The sequence below is a fragment of the Ochotona princeps genome, chromosome 5 (genome assembly GCF_030435755.1).
Source record: "Ochotona princeps isolate mOchPri1 chromosome 5, mOchPri1.hap1, whole genome shotgun sequence".
Lineage (NCBI taxonomy): Eukaryota > Metazoa > Chordata > Mammalia > Lagomorpha > Ochotonidae > Ochotona > Ochotona princeps.
The window spans coordinates 57,445,683-57,466,848 of NC_080836.1; the positions used below are offsets into that span (position 1 = coordinate 57,445,683).

At 43.4% G+C, this 21,166-nt stretch overlaps 1 protein-coding gene across 5 annotated transcripts in view; it reads left to right on the top strand.

Annotated features, from left to right (window-relative positions):
• Nucleotides 1-3,405: 3,405 nt before the first annotated feature.
• Nucleotides 3,406-21,166, top strand: part of OSBPL6 (oxysterol binding protein like 6) — a 131,718-nt gene continuing 113,957 nt past the window's right edge. For all 5 annotated transcript variants that reach the window (XM_004577016.4, XM_004577017.4, XM_004577018.4 and 2 more), the window contains exon 1: nucleotides 3,406-3,576. The gene's annotated coding sequence lies outside the window, so the exon portion shown is untranslated. The remainder of the gene's footprint in view (nucleotides 3,577-21,166) is intronic.

Sequence of the window (21,166 nt, forward strand, 5' to 3'; positions counted from 1 at the left end):
GGGAGATTTTATAGAGACTCAGTCTTGCTCTCTATGTGTCTTTGATTTAGACCGCATAGATTGAGTAGTGTGGGCAGAAAGTAATGATGCTAAGCACACAAAAATAATCTTGACAGACCCTGACTTTAGCTCTTCTATGTCAACATTGTTATCCCCAATTAAATTTTATTTAGGGCCTGTAAGATACATTGAATTGTCTTATGACAACACAGCACTGAATAAAGAAATAAATAAAAGAATATTTTTAACAAGTAGAAGGGTTTGATGCCATGTTTCTTGTTTGTTTGTTTTTGCGGAAAACTGCTTTTTAAGCGAATACCCCCGGACCTGGTACAGTAGTCTAGTAGCTAAAGTCTTCGCCCTTGCATGCACCAGGATCCCATATGGGCGCTGGTTCTAATCCTGGCAGCCTCACTTCCCATCCAGCTCCTTGCTTGGGGCCTGGGGAAGCAGTCCAGGATGGTCCAAAGCCTTGGGACCCTGTACCCACATGGGAGACCTGGAAGAAACTCCTGGCTCTGTTATGGGGTGCAGCCAGTGATAGCCAGCACCCATTGACAGTGGGCAAATGAAATTTGGCTGGGTCCCCCAACCTCTGTCCTGAAGGTGGGTCCTTCAGCAATGGAATAGTAACTGCATCCTCAACCACTTCCCCCACATCCTAAATGAGCCAGGATATTGGAAGTCCAATTAGTCTAGGCATTTTTAGTACAAGCCCAGTTCCTGTTCCTGTCCATCCTAACGAGCACTAATCAACTCTTTAGCCCAAAACTCTTAGGTATTTGCTCCTGCCCACCTGTGACTCACCTATCAATTGAGAGGGGACGGTATTATGTTGTGTGTAACCACTCCCTCACAAGCCCCTTTAAAAGGCCTGTGAAACAGGGGCTCTCACTCTCTTTCTGGCCAGGTGCTTCTGTTGCTCTGGCACCTAGACTCTTGGCTGAGCCAGGACAGGTAATCGCTTGAGCATGGTCCCTGTGTGCTACTTAGATGGGACAATGGTTATAATGATGTTGTTTCTGGTCTGTGTACTATCTGGAGTTCCAGGAGGGGTGAGGCCTAGCAGTAGTAAAATGTGGGCAGAGAAGCCAGGGAAAGGTGAATGTCTGCAGCTCTGTAAATGTGTCCAGGTTCTTTGTGAATGTGTCCGGGTTATTCGTTGCATGTGTCTTAGGATAACATATATTGTTGGGGAAGCTGGGACATAGGTCTTTAGCTTAATGGATGGACTTAAGGATGATGACCATTTGTTCCTTCTGGGGTTATAATTGGTTGGATTATGATTAGGTGGATTGCTGTATGGACTTGTAATTTGCTATTGTGCTCTGTTGTCTTCAAGCTTGATTAATAAAGACTCCTTAATAAACCTTAGACATGTCTGGTGTGATCTCGCTCGCACCCTGCAACAGCTTCTGGCTTTGGATCAGCACAGCTCCAGCCATCATGGCTGCTTGGGGAGTAAATCAGTGGATGGAAGATCTTTAAACAGCAAAAAAGAACAGTCCTACTATACTATTGTGATAATATTGGGAAAAACAATAGGAGGTGGGAAAGGGAGTGGAAGGGGAAATCCCTGAGCCTATGAAACTGCATCATGAAAAAAACATAAAGAAGAACAGTCCATATCGTATTTTCTGTCAGATATGTGATAACTAATACTCAGAATGCATACACGAACAATACTGTGAACTGTACTTGGCAGATTAGCATGCTGGGAAATAACAAATGTATACACATGAATCTTTACTGCCAAATAATAATGGATTCCCCATTACTGTTTTTAACTATACTTTTACATTATATTACTTTATTTTCTTTCTTTTCCCACATTTGTCATGATACATTTACATATCAGAAAGTTAATCCTGCAACAGTGAAACAAATGACTGTGATATTGTAATAACTTGAGGACAAATAATAAGAGAATGAAGTAGGGAGCTAGTGGGGGGAGAAGAAACCAGAGAGATAATCTCATAGAGGGAGATAAATAAATAACTATATGTATGTATTAAAAAGAAATAAAACAGTTCTGATACAGTATGGTGGGTAGACATATATCTTTTTTTTTAAGATTTATTTTATTTTTATTGGAAAGTCAAATATACTGAGAGGAGAGACAGAGAAGAAGAGCTTCATCCGATGATTCACTCCCCAAGTGACCGCAACAGCTGGTGCTGCGCCGATCCGAAGCCAGGAGCCAGGAACCTCCTCCAGGTCTCCCACACAGGTGCAGTGTCCCAAGGCTTTGGTCCGTCCTCGACTGCTTTCCCAGGCCACAAGCAGGGAGCTGGATGGGAAGTGGAGCTGCCGGGACTAGAACCGGCGCCCATATGGGATCCAGGCACGTTCAAGGCAAGGACTTTAGCTGCTGGGCCACTGCACCGGCTCAGACATGTATCTTTGGCAATTTCAGCAAGTCATAGTCTTTCAGGATATATGTTTGTGTATGTGTGTGCACTTATATGCCTCAGCATGCCGTTTATCTTTTTTGTTGTTTATAAGCAAGAAAACAAAAACTAAGCAATTTCAGTCAATCATAGTCTTTCAGGATGTGTGTTTGTGTATGTGCACACTTGTATGCCTCAGCATGCGTTTTTCTGATTTCTTCTTTCTAAGAAAACAAAAACTGAAAGAGGGACTGAATAGACTTTTGAAAAATTCGAACATGAGGAATTAACTTTTAAAGTTCGCTTTTGAATGTACAAGCCTGCCATAGAGGTTTATGGTTCAACAGGAAAAACTGTGTTACGTTTCAGGATCAGAGAGTAATACAGTTCCAACTTTAGATTGCATGTCAGATTTTCCTTCTTTTTTCTTTAGAGTGAATATATTAATTTTTCATGGTGTACTGTCTCTTTGCTTTCTCGGATATCGTATCCAGAGTTGACAACTGTATTTCATAGCTAAATCAGTGCTTTCTGCTAGAGGATTATTTTAGGAATTTGATGAAACTCCAGGTCCTTCTCAGGATTCTAATGATGGTGCTTCTATGTGCACAGGTGATGGAAGCACCACTCCATACTCACTGTTTTAAAAAACTCTGCTGAAGTTTACATTTTATTGGAGAGGCATCCTTGGCTCTACAAAATACAATTTTGTCTCTGGTAGAAAAAATATTTGCTGTACAACTGGGGATTGTTTTAGTCTAAACTCTGGGTAAAAGGTGAATTGTAAATGTTACTGTTTGCTGAGGAGTTCAATGGTTACATCTTTGAAATTAGGTAAGATTGAACAAGGGAGATAAAAGCATGAAGCAGCTTTCCAGTAAGGGTGTTCTTTTCAAAAGATTAATTGGGAGGAGTTTTCTAAATGGCCATCGGAGCCCCATGGTGAGGCTCCCAAAAGTTCTGTACAAATATGTTGCATGACTATCTTCTGTCTTTGCCAGGTCCTGCCCCTCGCGCTGGGAAGACAGCAGAAAAACATTATAGAGCCACCCAGAGAACCCCAGCAGGGGCAAGAAACAGACACGTCCAGGCAGAAAAGCTGCATCTGAGGCAACTGAGGATAAATCACAGTGAGACGGCTTTGAACACAAAACTGACCCCGAAGAGTTTGGCTCTGAGGATCAAGGTGAGTCAGATGAGCGCAAGTCTAAAGCCCAGACCAGGTTGGACCAGACAGTGTCTGAAAATAGTCAAAGCACGTAAGACTTAATCACATTACAGGAAGATGTCTCTTTATATTTTTACTTGTATATTATATCATAAAATAATGTGACAGTTTTCTTTATGTTTAGTCATTGTAATGCAAAGTTGTGTTTAAAGAAGATGGTAGAAAAATATGCCAAGACCTAAGTCTTAAAATGGCCAAAGTGCTATCCTTGACACACAAACCCATGTATATGCACACACACACACACACACACACACACACACACAGAGTTGTGGACAATGTCCAATCTTTATCATTTTTCTTGGCAGGTAGACAACTGATTGTTCCCTTTGCCCTTGAGATTGCAATGGCTAGTCCTGTACTGGTCAGGCTTGCTGTTATCTACCTGTCATCTCTGATATATCAATTTATTGTTTTCTGGGCTACATCATAAATTCCCTTCTGTATCATAAACCTAGTGAGATGGGTGTTTGCAATTTACACACACTCCTCCCAGCTGTCCAAAGCTGTCTCCTTTTAGTAAGGCCAGTGATCCCAAGGAATGAAGTTTGTGATTTTCTGCTCATGTGGAGCTTTGGCCAACATCCTGCCCTTTCTCAACCTTTCGTTTTACCCTGAGTATGAGGGTAGTGGGATGATGGCAGTGATCATTCAGATATGTAATTTGAGCAACTCCCTATGAAAGCGGATACCGCACCCACCTTTTTTCTAGAATGGTTCAGCCCTTCTTGGTAGAGTGGAAATCAAGGCTCAATGATGTAATACTTGCTTATTCTATGAGAAGTTTTAAAATTTACTATTGCATTATTTAAAACTCTCTTTTTGATCAGGGCTTGCAAACTTGGAGCACAGTTTAGTGTGTTATTTGTTTATAATTAGAGGTAGATCTTTAGCCTAACAATTATAACACTTGTATCCCACATCTGGAGTCAACACCTGGGTCTGGATCTGGCTGCTGTCTTCAGGCTCTTGCTAACGTAGAACCTGGGAGGCAGGAGTGATGGCTCAAGTGATTGGGTTCCTGCTACTCCCGTGGGAGACTTAGATTGCATCTGTCCCTGGAGGTGCAGGTTTTTGTTGAAATGAAGTAACAAGATAGGTGCCCAGTGTATTGCAGTCACAGAACTTCTCTTCTCCATTGCTGATCACAATATAAAGTGAGATTTATTCAGTAATGAATCTGTTAGTTGGTTGTTGAATCAAAGTTTTTACAGTTGATCCATTTCTTTTCATTGAATTTGAAAGTCAGGGTAGACAGCAGTTTTCCATCTGCTGGCTCGTCCACAGATGTCCACAATATAGAGGCTGCTCAGGTATGTGGCAGAGACCCAAACACTTGAGCTATCACCTCTTGCCTCCCTCGTTATACATTAACAAGAAACTGGAGTCAGGACTTGAATCGGGCATTCCACATGAGATGTGGGCAGGTACCCAATGGTCTGCTCTCTGGATTGAACTTTTATATAGTATTTGAGTACCTTAACCACAAAAGAATTTCAAATCACTGCATCGTTATGGACATGTAAGCTTTCTCTGAATGCATTAGTTTAGATCAAATGCAAGGAAATGGAGATGCTCCCAAAACAATGGTTCTTTCTTTATATATAAAAATGCTGCCTGAAATATAAGTTTTGGGACTTCCCTAATAATCTGTTTTGATGCCCAATGATAATATGTTTTACTGAAATAGATTTAAAGTTTTAAGGCATCTATTTAAAAATGTAGAGCCAAACAGGAAAGCAAGCTGGATTGGACTTTAATGTTGAGGAGGTCAATGTCCTTGTCCCTGCATTACTCTCTCGTGTCTCATGGAATATCTTAGGTCAGTGTTTCCTTGGATCTCTTGACATCTGACCACATGCCAAGATGAAATGTACATGAATCTCTTTGACTATCAAGTGTAAGTCCATGGGAATAAAGTATCTGCACATTTGTTTCCATGTAATTACTGAGTTGTATCAACAATCTGAATAAGAAATTTAACTCTTTCTTAAAAGGAGCATTCAGGTAATTGATATCTCATTTTCTCATTAAGTTTGTTTTTGTTATTTTGTCATAAATTCAAATTTATATGTATGTATGCTCAGATGTTTTCTTTTTAAATGTTCACACCTTCAATTAGCTTGTGTTAGTAAAGCAAACTCTTTTTTTTAAAGATTTATTTATTTTTATTGCAAAGTCAGTATACAGAGAGGAGGAGAGACAGAGAGGATCATCTCCATTCAGTGATTCACTCCCCAAGCGACTGCAACAGTCGGTCCTGCGCTGATCCAAAGCCAGGAGACAGGAATTTCCTTCAAGTCTCCCACACAGGTGCAGGGTCCCAAGGCTTTGGCCCATCCTCAACTGCTTTCCCAGGCCACAAGCAAGGAGCCGGATGGGAAGTGGGGCCACTGGGATTAGAACCAGTGCCCATATGGGATCCCAGCATGTTCAAGGTGAGGACTTTAGCCACTAGGCCACTGCGCTGGGCCCTCAGATGTTTTCTGAAAGCTTCTTTGTGTATTTTTCCTGAAATTCTGTTATCAACTCTGCATTCCATTTTACTTAATTCAACGAGAAAATGACAACCAAGAGCGCCTAGAAATATTATGGACATAAAAATGATTGAAAGGCAATTTTAAAAAAAGAATAAGCAAAACACTCAGCAAATATAGTATGGTTAGGCAACAGCTGGAGGAGGGAAAGAATGCTGCACCCTGATATGATAAGAAAGCTGCTGTTTGCTTCCTTTTTTCTGTTTGGAGGACTATGAGTCTTCTCACTTATGTGGTAAAAATGGATAAAGTATCAAGCAAGATTGGCAGTTTTGATGTCGTTTTACCCATCCTCTTTCTTCCTCTCTTTGCGTTTCGCTCAGATTAAAAGGAGCCTTTTCTGACCAGATGGTGTCTAGTTCTGAAAAGTGAATTTCTCCAAGAAATTGGCTTTGGATTGGCCCAGGACCGACTGTTGTGGTCGCTGGGGGGAGGGAACCATCTAGAAGCTAGCTCTTTGTGCAGGGAACAAGAGGAAGAATAGTAAAAGAAAATAAACTGTGCTTGTCTCTTGGATGGGTCATTAGGACCAACAATTACAATGCCATGTCCCATTTCAGAGTACCAGGATTTGAGTCCCAGTTCCCCTCCTAGTTCTGGATTCCTACCAGTACAGAACCTGAGAGGCAGCCCGCATGATTCAAGTAGTTGCCACTCTCTTGATTCCAGATCCTAGTTTCAACCTGGCTACCCCAGCTGTTTGGAACATGGGAAGGGAACCAGCAGGTAGTAGATAATCTGTCTTTTCTCTCTCTCTCTGGGTATGCGTGTATAAATGTGTGTGTATCTCAAATAATGAAGTCCTTCTCTCACACGACATCAAAGAGAGGGAGGCAGGAGCACAGTATTATGGTGCAGTAGCTTAAGCTACCATTTAGATTGTTTATGTGCCAAATTAGAGCACCATTTTGAGTCCTGGATGCTGCACTTGCAATCTAGCTTCCATGGACAAAGCTCCAAGTTTTTGATTGGCTTGGCCCCCTTCTGGCTGTGGCAGGAATTTGAAGTCAGTCGTGAGTGGAAGATTATTTGTCTCTCACACATTCTCTCTCTCTTTCTTCTTTCAAATATGTAAGTAGTTCCCTTTAAAAAATGAAAGAAAAGATAGAAACAATGGATGAAAAGGATTTTTGTCCAGAGCAGATGCCTGTGCTCTGCCCTAAGCCAGTTCTTCCTTTGAATGTTGTCTTTATTAATACTGTAGGTGACGGTTTTATAAACGATAGGCTACCCAAATGCCTGAAAGGTTTAAATCAACTTTGATGGTTGAATTCTGCATTTAATATATATCCAGTAATACAGAGACAGAGAGAGTCTATGTCAAGGGTTTCATATATAAATAGTAAGGATAAGAGAATCTTGAGTTTGTTACTGAAGTTATTCTCCTTTGTTTTGTTAAGTTTTTTAAATTATTATTTTTTTAAATTTTATTTTGGATATTCACATAGTTGATTAGGGTGGGAAGGGTCGAGGATTAGGGGAAAGTGGAGGAGACCATTGCTTCCAAGTTTTCTTTTTCTCCTTTTTGTATCTGGGGAAATAGGGGAGATAACGGGAGAAGCCATACCCAGCTTCCCCACCGCCTCAGTACCTGAGGATGAGGAATGGCCAACTGATGTCATCCCAGGGTCCCAGATGTGGAGCATGCTCCTAGGGTTCTGCCTAAGTTGTTTCACTAGTTCTGAAATGCTGTCAATATAATTATATTCAATAAACGGCTCCAAGGATGAGGAAATCCTTCCAAGGTCATTGGCTAATGTATTCTACCTTAAAGTCTCTGTTCTCCCAGATATTTGCTGTCAATGAATGGCTAGGGTAGTTAGCCAATTTGTTCTGCTCTCCATTCTCTGCTGTGGTACCAGAAGTCTTCTATACGCCTCAATGGACTGTCATATCCTCCATGTACATCTGGGTATGTCATGTGCTGTTCCATCTAAGCCACTGATGAGTCCCAGTTCTGACACATGCATTCTACAGTCAGATCACAGCTCCTGTGATTCTTTCCATGATTGGAGCATTTCCATTGGGGAGATCCTGAAAGAAACCTCATCTGAAATGATCCCAGACCTGACTTTTATGTGTGCTTGGCAATATAGGCTCCCACTCTTTCTGTCACCCACTTCAGCCTAGGCACATACTGGTAGTTACAATTATTGGGTTGGTTCTGTCTCTAGCCCTGCCTCTTATGTAGACCGAGGGTTGCTTCAGCCCAGCCCAACACTGCCCACTACATACTCGGCTATCACGTACACTAGCAGGAACTGCAGCCTAGTCAAAGCAACCCCCAAAACTTCCTCTAGGCCCACCTTCAGCCCTAACTGTTGAGCTTGCTGGGATGTGCAGCAGTCTGGTCCAGTCTGTCCCACATCCCATTCAGCTCTTGTACACATCATTGGGCATTGAAGTCTAACTCAACCCAACCAATCCCATTGTCCCCAGCTCATACTCAAGCCAGCAGGTGCCACCACTTGTCTACTCAGGCCTGCCTCCAGCCCTGGGTCTCATGCTCACCCGTGGGAGTTGCAGCCCATCAAGAGGGGTGCCCACTTCCCTAATGGACCCACTGCCAGCCCTGGCCCTTGCACTCTGCAAGTGGTTCTGTAGTCTAATTTGACAGGATTTGCCCCCAGTCCCAGTATTTGCCAACTGATGCTGTGGCAAAACCCAACCAGCTTGCACTTACTCTGGCTCATGCATGCAGTGGGTACAGTTGATTAGGCCAGCTTGGCTTACCCCCTTACCCAGTTCACATGCAAGTCAACAAGTGCTGTAGCCCTGCCTGGCCTGATCTGACCCCAGCCCCGATTCTCAGGCTCACCAGTGGGGCCAATGACTCAGCAAACAGTCACCCAAAGCCCCCCTACTGGGCTCATACCCCTACCCCAGGGTCTCACATGTGCTGGTAGGTGCTGTGGCCCAGTCTGGCATGGCCCGCCTCACCTGGGCATTTGCTGGCAGGTTCTGTAATCTGGCTCAGCCCAGTCTGTCCCCAGTTCCAGCTCATGCTGGTGGTTCCTGCAGCCTAGCCCAGTCCAGCCCAGCCCAGGCCAGGCCCTAATGTGAATTGGCTGCTGTTGCAGCCACACCAGCCTGTCCTACACTCTATCCTGGATCTCAGATTTGCTAGTGGGTATTATAAACTGGCCCAGCCTGACATGGTCTGGGCTGATCTCAGCCTTAGTTCTTGTGCTCACCTGCAGAGACTGCGACCTGACAAAGGAGTTCCCCAAGTTCCTCTATCAGGTCTCCTCCCAGTGGCAGATCTCACACACACAAGTGGATCCTCAGCCCAGACTGACTTAGTCCACTTCGGTCCTGGCAGAAACAGTGGCCTTGTTCAACTTGCCCACATCCATTTTGGTTCTTACTGTTGGGTGTTATAGCTCCGCCATACCTGATCCATGCCAAAAACAGCTCTCTTTGGTTCAGTAGATACCAAAACCTAGCCCATCCTGTCCTACACCCATCCTAGCTTTCATGAGCACCATTGGTGCTGAAATCTAGGCCCATCTGGCATACCAAGGGACTCTGCAGTGATGTCTAGTCCAGATTGACACCCCAGTTCTGGCTCTTAAACTCACTCATGGAAACCACAGTCCAGCCAGGGCATCCTCTTAGCTCCCCAACCAGGCTGGCTCCTAGCCACAGATCTTGCATGTGCCAGTGATTCCTCTGACCTGGCTTGGCATAGCCCATCCCTTGTCCTGACCTTTGCCATTGAATGCTGGAGCCTGGCCTGTTCCCAGTCCTTACTCTTGCTTGCAAGTGTGGCAGCCTAGCTTTACCCAGTCTGCTCCCATCCCTGGCTAATGCATACCAGGAGGTATGATAACCTAACCCCGAGTGACCCACACTCCAGCCTGACTCCTACAGTCTTAGCCAATGGGCTGAGATTGGCCTGGCCATGCCCAGTTCACCCCTCTCCAGTTACAACCCACACACCTGAGGACAGGTGGCGCTACCTCGCCTGGCGTAACCAATACCTAGGCCTAAATCACATGCTCACTAGCAGGAGTGATGTCCCACCAGGTGAATTTCCCAAATTCCCCCACCAGGCCCACTCCACTCCAGATCTCACATGTGCCAGCAGGTGCTAGGACCTTATCCAGCATAGTCTACTCCTTCTGTCCTGGTTCTGTAGGAGCTGGTGACTATTACAGACTGGCCTACCCCACACTCTATTCTTAGATGCTCCTATGGGTGCTGCAGCCTGGACCAGCCCGGTCTGTTTCAAATCCTAGCACCTGTGATTTCCATGGTCATACCTAGCTCAGCCCATCACCATCCCCATCCCCATCTCTTAAGCAAACCAATAAAAATTGCATTTCCATAATGGTTGGCATGTATATCCCCCACAGAATCTGCCAGATCTGGTTATCTCACGTGCTGGTTAGTGTCATACCTCAGCCTCACATTACCTGTCCCCTGTTCTGACTCTCACTGGTGGGTACTGTGAACTAACCCTGCCAGCTAGTCTCCTAGCCCTAGCTTTGGTATGTGCCTGTGAGTGGTAATCTATGGTAATTCATTAGCTAGTCCAACTCAGGTCTCCCATGTGGGCAGCTGCATAGGTCTAACCCATAAAGGCCCTCCAGCTTCTTCCCTCCAAACCACTTGGTCTCAACCCTCTCGCCTACCTGTACAGTGGCCTTGTCGATGGAAGTCCCTCAGAAGTCATTCCTCACCTGCAACACACTCCCTTAGTGGTCCTCCCTCCCACACATCCCCTTGCTCCTTTACCTGATCAGTCCAGTCCCTGCACCCAGTAATGCATGGGTTCTCCAACCCAGCCTTCCAGTGGGATTGTGTGCTGACCTGGAGCTCCACCTGCTCACTGGAGTCCCAAGCTCTTGGCACATGTGCTAGCCTATGACCTTACCCCTCCACACACCCGAAATCCAGGCCCATTCAAAGTTCCCCAAGCCCAGTCCACCAGCACATCAGGCAGTCTAGAGCACTTCCCTCCTGTCCTCCCATCCTGCCTGGGACCAAGAGCGTGTTGAAATCCCCAGGCTCGCCCCCTATTCTCCACACACCTGTGCTGGTGCTATCCCCTATTCCTCTTGCAAGCCCACACTCCCAGGCTGCGCACTGAGCCGGAGGCAGGTTGGGTCCCTTCACCAATAATGGTGCTTGCAGGGATGGGCTGAGGCAGATCTTTTTTTGGTTTTTGTTTTTTCTCTCTATTTTTATACTTCCATTTAGAAAAGTTCCGAACTTATGCAAAAGAGAATAATTTTGTGATTTCTCATATGCATACATAAAGATTTGTTTATCCATTCCCCTTTTATCCTGAAGTTACTAGAAGTAAACATATTGTCATGTCTAGCCCTCCATTCTTCAGTTTGTACTCTTAACATGCACATTTTTCTACAAATGCCATAATGTCATGTTTCACTCAACAATATGTACAATAATTCTTTTGTATCATCTGCCATTCCATTGAATTTCCCCGATTGTTTCCAAGTTATGTTTTTATAATTGCTTTGTTTGAATCCAAGCCATTGAAGTGCATACAATTCATTTAGTTATTGGGTCTCTTAGGTCTCTTATCTAGAACATTCCCCTTATTTTTCAAATTCAATTGAGTGAAAGAACTAAGCCACGTAGGCAATAGAACATTCCATTTGCTGGGTTTGAATGTTTGTCATTTGTTAACTTTTTCTCTATCACTCAAATTTACCAAAAGCTGGAAGCTGTATCTGACAGCTTAATTGGGCTCAGAGTTGATGTATGTGTAGTATCACCTCAGAAGGCACATATGGTCTGATGAGCTCACTTTTAGCAGTCTCTTGTTGAGTAGTAGCTTCGGGCAGTGAGGACCAGATCTTCCTATGGTCAAGGTCTCCAATAGTTTTTTTTTTTTTTTTTTTTCCGTTTTTTCACCTGATTTCATCCATTCAATACCAATTGTATATTTTTTATTAATTATTTTGCATTATGTGACAGTTTCATAGGCTCTGGGAATCCCCCCACCCCTCTCCACGCCCCTCCCCCCTGGTGGATTCCTCCACCTTGATGCAGTATTACAGTTCAAATTCAATCAAGATTCTTTCCTTGCAAACGTATACCAAGCATAGAGTCCAACTACTTATTGTCCAGATGGGTTGAACAGTTTCTTGGGGAGACCATTTCTGGTCCAAAGTTAGAGCTGGTAGAATATCATCCCAGTCAATCAAGAGTCCCAATATAACATCAACAGCAATTTGCAATGTTATGGAATTGACATGGTTTTGAGTAACCAGTATGTTAAAAAAAAAAAAAAACAAGTTCTTAACCACAACCTATGATTAGCTCATTGACATTTCAATTTTAGTTTATATACAGGACTGGCTGCTATATACCTTAAAATGGCTATAAGGTGCCATTCAGCTGTCTCATGTCTATTTCATTTTCGTATTTAGCCATTTGTTGTGTTGAAGTATAATTTTGCTGATCTTGGCAGATTTTAGGATAATCTAGACTGGCTTGTAACTCTAATAAGACATTTGTCGACAATTAAGGTGCAGAACATTTTTTTGGGGGGTGTGTGCAGGAAAATCCTCAACACCATGGTGAGGAGTGACTAATCTTTGTGTCCCACCCAGCGAGGCATGAGCCAATCCACGCCAGCTCTTTCCTGTCAGATTCCAAGCTCTACTCTTTGTTGTTTGTCTATTTATTTTAGGTTTTTTTAGTTTGTATGATTGTTTGTTTGCTATGAGGGGTTTTCGGAGCGATCCCGATGGTCATTGCGAGGGAGGGTGGGAGTCCAGAGGTGGAGCCAGGCTCGGACCAGAGAAAGCTCTCCTCCCTGGTCCCGAAGGACGTTTATTGTTCTTCTGTTTCTGCGGACCGCTCAGGGCTTCTGGTTGTCTTTCCAATGACGTTGGTTTCTGCACGGTAGTGTTTGGACTTCTTCCATCCCCTGTGGAAGCTCCGGTTGGGGGTGGGTGACCTCAGAGTACTCGGCCTCCGAGGGCATCCAATTCCCTGTGGCCTCCTTGGCATTTGGGATATAGTCCTTGTTGCTCGTATTAATAGTTTGTGGTGAAGGTCTGGGAGTCTTCATGGTTGGGATCCAAGCTTCCTCCTTACCGCCTGCTCCACTCTGGAGTGTCCCCCTGCTGCATTCACATGACCTCCTGTTAAGAGGTTGTCAGGATCGTACCCGATTCCCCCCTCATGCATTGGTATAGTAGTTTTACTATTGTTTAGTGCTGCTTTGAGTCTGTTGTCTATGAATTACCAGATTTGATCTTGATAGGCTATATTGTACTTTTTCCTCACTGTTTTTATGGTCCTGAAAGACTTCCCTGCACTCCCTCCCCATTACGGATTAACATAGCGTATTGAGGAATACCAGTTGTATTTACGTCAAGATTATATGAGTGGTAGTGTCCTCTACCCTGTCATTCTTTCTGCAGTTACTAACTAGAATTCTTCTAAAAAATAATTCTCTCACCAGCAAGTATGAGTTGAGAGACGCTGCAATACATTTCATAAGGAAAGCCAGGTTGCATGTTTAATATTTCCCTTTGCCAATTTCAGAATTGATACTTTGGTTTCATTGAACCTAGTTTTGTCCCTCACTATTCCTGTGTATTTCACAACCTATGGAAAAAAATGGAATTTACAAACTATAGTCTGAACATTACTGGCACTTGCTCTTATGGGTTGCGTTTCAAGGCTTCTTTAGGGGACCTGGTAGGAAATATATAACTTTAAAAAAAAGAAAACAGACGAATTCATACTAATTTTCCAAGGTAATTTTATGGGAGTTTTAATATTGTTTGACTTTATATTTGTGTCTCTTCTCTTACACTGAAATTTTTGCCTCAAACTTGTATTATTTTTTGTTTTACTTATATTATTCATATAATAACCCTTTAATTAAACAAAATAATTTCATGTTAATAATTTGTCTTACTTATTGCAAACTATTCAATTTCATGTAGATGATATTCCATGGTAAGTTGTTAGCTACAAATTTTTCTCTTACATTTTATTATTGCCTTTAGTCTTTCAAAATTTATGCATGAAATCAGATGATGAATTTTCCCCTCTAGTCTATTTTCAGTATTAATATTGATATGTTTCTTGGCAGTGAGATTCAGTCCATTAAATCTTTACCTCACCAGATAATTTAACTTGTTTGTAATTCATTTTACATCGTAAGCAGGAGACATTGTAGGAATGACAGTGAGATTGTTGTGCTGTCCTGTGTATGGTCTGTCTGTGCCACAGTGAACATATGTATCAGTGCTCAGCCTTCCTCAAAGGGCAGGACCAGAGAGAGAAGAAAGGCCATAAAGGTGCCTTAGTGTTTTTGACTTCTCACTTCTTTTCATTTGATTGATGGGTATTTCACTGCTTGTTTTACAATGGCTTCCTTTTCCTTTGGTTGATTGAGCAATGCAGTGCTTTGATTTCCAGCCACTTTTGGTATCCTTTGACCTAGGAGACCATTAGTACTCACAGAAAATATGAGAGCAGAGTATCTCTCCCTTTTTCCTTCCCTCCCTTCCTTTTTTCCATCCTCCCTGGACCCTGAATGCCAGAGGTAAGCAGTAAGAGGGAAGGACAAATGCTGTATCATTCTTCCTTTATTCTGTTAAACCTTAAACCAACCTTCTAGGTATGTCCTGTTCCAAAACCACCATAATTTGTAAGTTTTTCAGATATGTTATTACATACGGAAGAGTGATTCATAATTCAACTACTCTTTGAGTATGATTTACAGGGTTTTTTTGTTTTTGTTTTTGTTTTGTTTTTCTTTTCTTTTCTTTTTTTTTATTTTACATCATCTGAATCTGAATAATGCCAGGAGATACAATTACAGTGAGCCAACTTCTCAGATCTGCTTGGAAAGGATTGGCTTTCTGTGCAGCAGTGGCTAACCCCTGTAAGAGGTGACAACAGGGCCTGGCACAATGGCACAATGGCTCAGTGGCTAAATACTCACCTTGCATACACCATGTCCCGGATGCTCCACTTCCCATCTAGCTTCCTGCTTGGGGCCTGGGAAGACAGTGGAAGATGGCCCAAGGTCTTGGAGACCTTGTGCCCACATGAAAGACTTAGAAGAGGCTCCTGGCTTTAGATTTTCTCAGCTCTGGCCATTGTGGCTACTTGAGGAGTGAGCCAGCAGATGCAGATCTTTCTCTGTCTTTCCTCCTCTCTGTAAATCTGCCTTTCCAATAAACATAAATGAATCTTTAAAAAAAAAAGAGGCAGGGCCCGGCGGCATGGCCTAGCGGCTAAAGTCCTCGCCTTGAACGCCCCGGGATCCCATATGGGCGCAGGTTCTAATCCCAGCAGCTCCACTTCCCATCCAGCTCCCTGCTTGTGGCCTGGGAAAGCAGTTGAGGATGGCCCAAAGCTTTGGGACCCTGCACCCGTGTGGGAGACCTGGAAGAGGTTCCAGGTTCCCGGCATCGGATTGGCGCAGCATCGGCCCGTTGCGGCTCACTTGGGGAGTGAATCATTGGATAGAAGATCTTCCTCTCTGTCTCTCCTCCTCTGTGTATATCTGGCTGTAATAAAATGAATAAATCTTTAAAAAAAAAAAAGAGGCAACAATAAAAATGATTTGGTGACCTGAGCTCCACAAAATTTCAGCTGTGCCTGTTTGTGATCTCTCTTTAAAGATTTGCAGTTGTAGAATTAGCAGCCAGCTAAGTGGATGTGCAAGTTATCAAGTGTCTTGCATCAACTCTGCTCCAGCTGAAGTATTGTCTCATTTATGCAGGTGTTCATTTGTCCACTAAAGTCTTGTTGAGTAATTGCGCATTAAGCTGGATACCACTGCCCCAGCTGAGAATACAGAACTAAGACAGGTTTCTGCGGATCCAGAGTAAGCCAGAACAGAAAACATAACTGCTGAGAAAAACGCTGTAAAAGTAATGAAAATGTTGTGCTGGAAAGTGATGGGATGTTTTTGTGTTGGCGTGACAACTGACCTCGAAACTATAGGGTGAATTTTGGACTAAATTTTCATTTTTAGAATATGAAATTTAAATAACAACTACATAAACCCTAAACTTTCACATTACAATCTCTTGTTGCCTTCTGAAAAATTGGTGATAACTGGTAGAAGTCCTAGGTGAAGGGTACATGAGAACTCTTTGTAGTATCTTTGTAATTTATCTGCAGATTTAAACTTTGTGTAAAATGAAACATTATGAGAAAAACATTGGCAAAGCAATGCCAAACATTAACTCAAATGTGATGTTGCTTAGATTTACAGCTATGAGAAAGCCACCAATACACAGAAGGGGGCTGCCAAGAGTATGGAAGGTGTTAAGAGCTCAGTAATTAAGTTCTGTCTCATTCTTTGTTATTGTGCTCAGTTTTGGATAAGGCAATTTTTTTTAATTCTTCATTTTAACTGTAGAAGAATCAGTAGTCTAACAAAACTTATACCACTAGTTACTCTTCTTTTATTCAGTGCTCAACTAATTCTTGGCAAAGGTTACAAAAGCAATTCATGAAAGGAAGACAGCTTTTTGAACAAACTGTGCTTGAGCAATTGATTATCTGCAAACAAAACGATGAGCCTTAATCTAAAATTTATACCATAACAGAATTAACTCTAAATAAATCACAAATGTAATATTATAATATGCATAGGGGAAATAATAAGAGAAAGTCTTTGGAATCCAGGACAATGGAATAAGTTCAAAAAATTCTTTTTAGAAGAACTCAAGTAGCAGTGATGAAGTTTTCATTGAAACAAGGAATCATTAGCAGACTTTACCATACTAACTGCATGTCCTAAATTTTCACATTCAGTTTATATTTCAACTGTTTTATTCTTTTATCCCACTATTTATGGCCTACTTAGTATAAAATGCATTAGCTTATTCTGTGAATATGATTACCATGTAATTATGTGCTGTTCTAATTTTTGAACCTAGTTGAGAAGAAAGGCAAAACTCAAGTATTCTAAGAGTGAAAAAAAATGAAGTAGAAATGTTTCTTCCATTTAGTTTTAAAGGTGGATTTAAGTGAGTAGGAAAATCATCATCATTCTCAAATAATGCTTGATTGCTGAGTTTCTCATAAGTAGTCAAATGCTGATTGGGAAGGAGTTTTTTGAAAGGCAAAATTAAGCTACCCTCATAAGGTTTGATATTATTTGTGACCTAGATTGTAATGCCAAGAACAGATCTTCTGGAATGTAGGTTGATGGTTTGAGAAATAATATTAGCTTCAGTAGGAGAGATTTTAACATTAGAAATCTTATACTAAGTAAACCCATTAGTTTGCTATCAAAACTAATTTTGAAATTTATTTACAGAATTTATTTCTGACTAATGAAAAATTATATATTGATCATCTGTGTCTTGTTTGGAGATAAATCATTGTGAAATACCCTTATTATCTTAACATATGCCTTCTCTCACCTACATCCGTCTACTATCAATGATTTTCAAGATTCTTTTTCTTTACATTCATGCATTTTCCAGAAATACTGCTGGAAGTTTTATCCTTCAGTAAAGACTAAGCAAATCTTTTTCTCATCTAGTTTTGAATTAAACTTGATATCATTGATAAAATTTACTCTCATCAAAGCAAGCTTCTCTCCTTTTTCCCAGTATTTTTCTTATACATTGATTTTATTTTTGATGATGTTTGCATCATTGAGAGGGATGCGTGCCCTTGTAGACCACCGATTCAGATGGGAAGGGTTGAGGAATGTGGGAAAAATGGATGAGAAAACTGTTTCTAGTCTTCCTTTTTCTTCCTTTATCTGGGGAAAGTAGGAAGGGAAGGAGAGAGGGCTGCTCTCAGTAGCCCAACCACATTAGTATCTGGGGATGGAGGATGGTCACTTGATGTCATCCCAGGGACCCTGATTGGAAACATGGTCCAAGGGTACTGCTCAAGTGATTTGATAGTTGTGCGATGTTGTTGATTTCATTGCTCCAAGATTGAGGAAATCGTCCCAATGTCCAGTGGCTGACACAGTCCACCTTAGAGTCTCCACTCGCTCAGATACTCGCTTTCACAGCTTGACTGGAAACCTATACTGTTTGTTCTGTCCTCCATGGTACTAGGCATCCTCTACAGGCCTCAGTGAACTGGTTGTCATGTCCCCCCATGTGCACCTGGGCATGCCATCCACTGCACAGGCTTCAACAACCAAGGATACCTAGTTACAACACATGCACTCCATGGTCAAACCACAGATCCTGTACTTTTCCCCATGGTTAGAGTTCTGAGTCCAGTGGTCAAGTTGAGGGAGGCTCTTCAAAAAAAACTCACCAGAGGTAACCCCCAGCTTGCCTCCTGTGTTTGCCAGCCATCTGTGGTCTAGCGCAGTCTGTCACACACATCAGCCTACACACACATCAGTGGTTGCAGCTGCTGAGACCCCAGCCCCATTTTGTATACAAACCAGTGGATGCTGTGGCGCAGCCCAGCCCTGTTCATTACATACTCGGCCCTCACGCACACCTGTGGAAGCCTCTTCTGTTTGGAGTAACCCCCCAAAATCACCACCAGGCCTGCCCCCAGGCCCAATTCCTGTGCATGCCAGTAAGTGCAGTGGACTGATCTATTCTGTCCCATGTCCCAATTGGCTCTTGTACACATCAATGGGTATTGAAGCCTAGCTCAGTCTAACCAGCCCCACTATCCAGCTAACATTCATGTCAGAGGGTGCCACTGCCTATCAAGCCAGGCCTGTCCCAGCCCTGGTTCCCATGCATACCAGTGGAAGATGCAGCCTACCAGAGGGGTGCCCACCATTTCTCTATTAGGTCTACTCCCAGCCCTGGATCTTGCACTTTCCAGGTGGTTCTATGTTCTAGCCTAACAGGACTTTCCCCTAGTCCCAGCACCTGCTAGCTGATGCTGTCGCAAAGCCTGACCAGCCTGCACTTAGACTTGCTCATGCATGCCCCAGTAGGTATGGTCACTTTAGCCCATCCTGACTCTTCCCCGTAACCCAACCCACATGCAGGCCAGCAGGGTTTGTGGCCCTATTAAGCCTGATCTGCCCTGGTTCCAGTTCTCATGCTCACTAGCAGGAGCACTGGCCCATCAGCGAATCCTCACAGTCCCACTGTAAGCCCCCAACCCCACCCCCAGCCAGTCTTATGTGTGCTGGTGGCTGCTCTGGCTCGGTTTGGTATGGCCCACCCCACCTTGGCATTCCCCAGGAGTGCTGTAGCCTGGCTTGACCCAGTCTGCCTCCAGTTCCAGCTCATGCTGGTGGGTGCTGCAACAGTCCAGCCCAACACAGCCAACCTCCAGTTCAGGCCCTAATGTGAGCTGGCTGGTGTAGTGGCCCAATTCAGCCTGTCCTGCACTTTGTCTTGGATCTCACATCTGCCAGCGGTTGTTGTGAACTGGCCCAGCCTGGCCTGCTCCCAGACCTGACCCACACATATGCTGGCAGATACTGTAACCTGGCATGATCTGGGCTGCTCCCAGCTTTAGTTTTTGCATTCATCTTCAGGGACTGCATCATGACAGAGGTATTCCCATCCCTGCCCAGCCCACCCCCAGACCCAGCTCTTGTATGGTTCACTGGGTGTGGAGACCTAGCCCTGCCTGTCCTACAGCTAGCATGGCTCTCACGAACACTAGCAAGTGCTGGAGCCTAGCCAAGTCTGGCACACTTCATATCCTGTCCACGCCCATGCCAAGGGATGCTGCAGCCATGTCCAGTCCAGTTCGCTACCCCCATTCCAGCTCTCACACTCATTAATGGGAACCACAACCCAATTGGAACTTCCTCTTAGCTCCCCAGCCAGGCTCACTCCCAGCCACAGATCTTTTTTTTTTCCTGTTATTTAAGTATTTAAGTGTTATTATTAACTTATTAAATTGATATTTAACAATTCTTATGCCTAAATTTTCATAGTTTTTAAAAGTCAAAGTGAATCTTAGAAGTGAAATAAGACTAAACATTTCATATAGTCTTGAGATATAAGAAACTGATAGTTTATTGCCATAAAACTAACATAAATTCACAATCTCAATTTGTACGTGATGTTGGAGTTTTTCTTCCCACTGTCTTCTCATAAAGTTCGGTTCACACATAACAAGAATTAAACAGCAGGGATAACTTTGCCAACTCCACTGCTGGCATCATTTTCTCTGAAAGGAAAAATGTGCATAGAAAAATTATTTGTCCCTTCCATATGTAAGCTGTATGTCAAATTATATATATATATATAAATGTCGTCCCCCATGGTCAGTCTTTTATTATTATTATTATTATTATTATTATTATTATTGGAAAGATTTACAGAGAAAAGGAGAGATAAAGAAAAAGGTCCTGCATCCACTGGTCCACTCCCCAAGCGGCCACAATGGCCAGAGTTGAGCCATTCCAAAGCCAGGAGTCAGGAGCCTCTCCTAGATCTCCCAGTTGAGCCATTCCAAAGCCAGGAGTCAGGAGCCTCTCCTAGATCTCCCAGTTGAGCCATTCCAAAGCCAGGAGTCAGGAGCCTCTCCTAGATCTCCCAGTTGAGCCATTCCAAAGCCAGGAGTCAGGAGCCTCTCCTGTATCTCCCAGTTGCCAGCCACAGATCTTGAGCATGCTGATGATTTCTTCCATCCAGCCCAACACTTTTACCACTTTTACCACTTTTCCATCCAGCCCAGCTTTTACCACTAGATGTTGCAGGCTGACCTCGCCTGGCCTGTCCCCAGTCCCAACTCTCACTGGTGGGTGCTGCAGCCTAGCCCTGCCCAGCCTGCCCCCATCCCTGGCTTTCATGCAGATCAGTAGGTGTGATAGCAGAATCTATCCCAGCATAGACCACACCTCATCCTAACTCCTATGTGTGCCAGTATGCTATGGTTTGGTCTAGCCAAACCTGTTCTACCTCCTTAGGGCCAACCACATACATGCTGATAAGTGAAGTAGCCCTGCCCAGCCTAACCAACACCCAGGCCTGAATCACGTGTTCATCAGTAGGAGCTATAGCCCACCAAGGGAGTTCCCCAAGTTACCCTGCCAGGCCCACTCCCAGACCCAGATCTCATATATGCCAATAGGTGCTAGGTTCTTA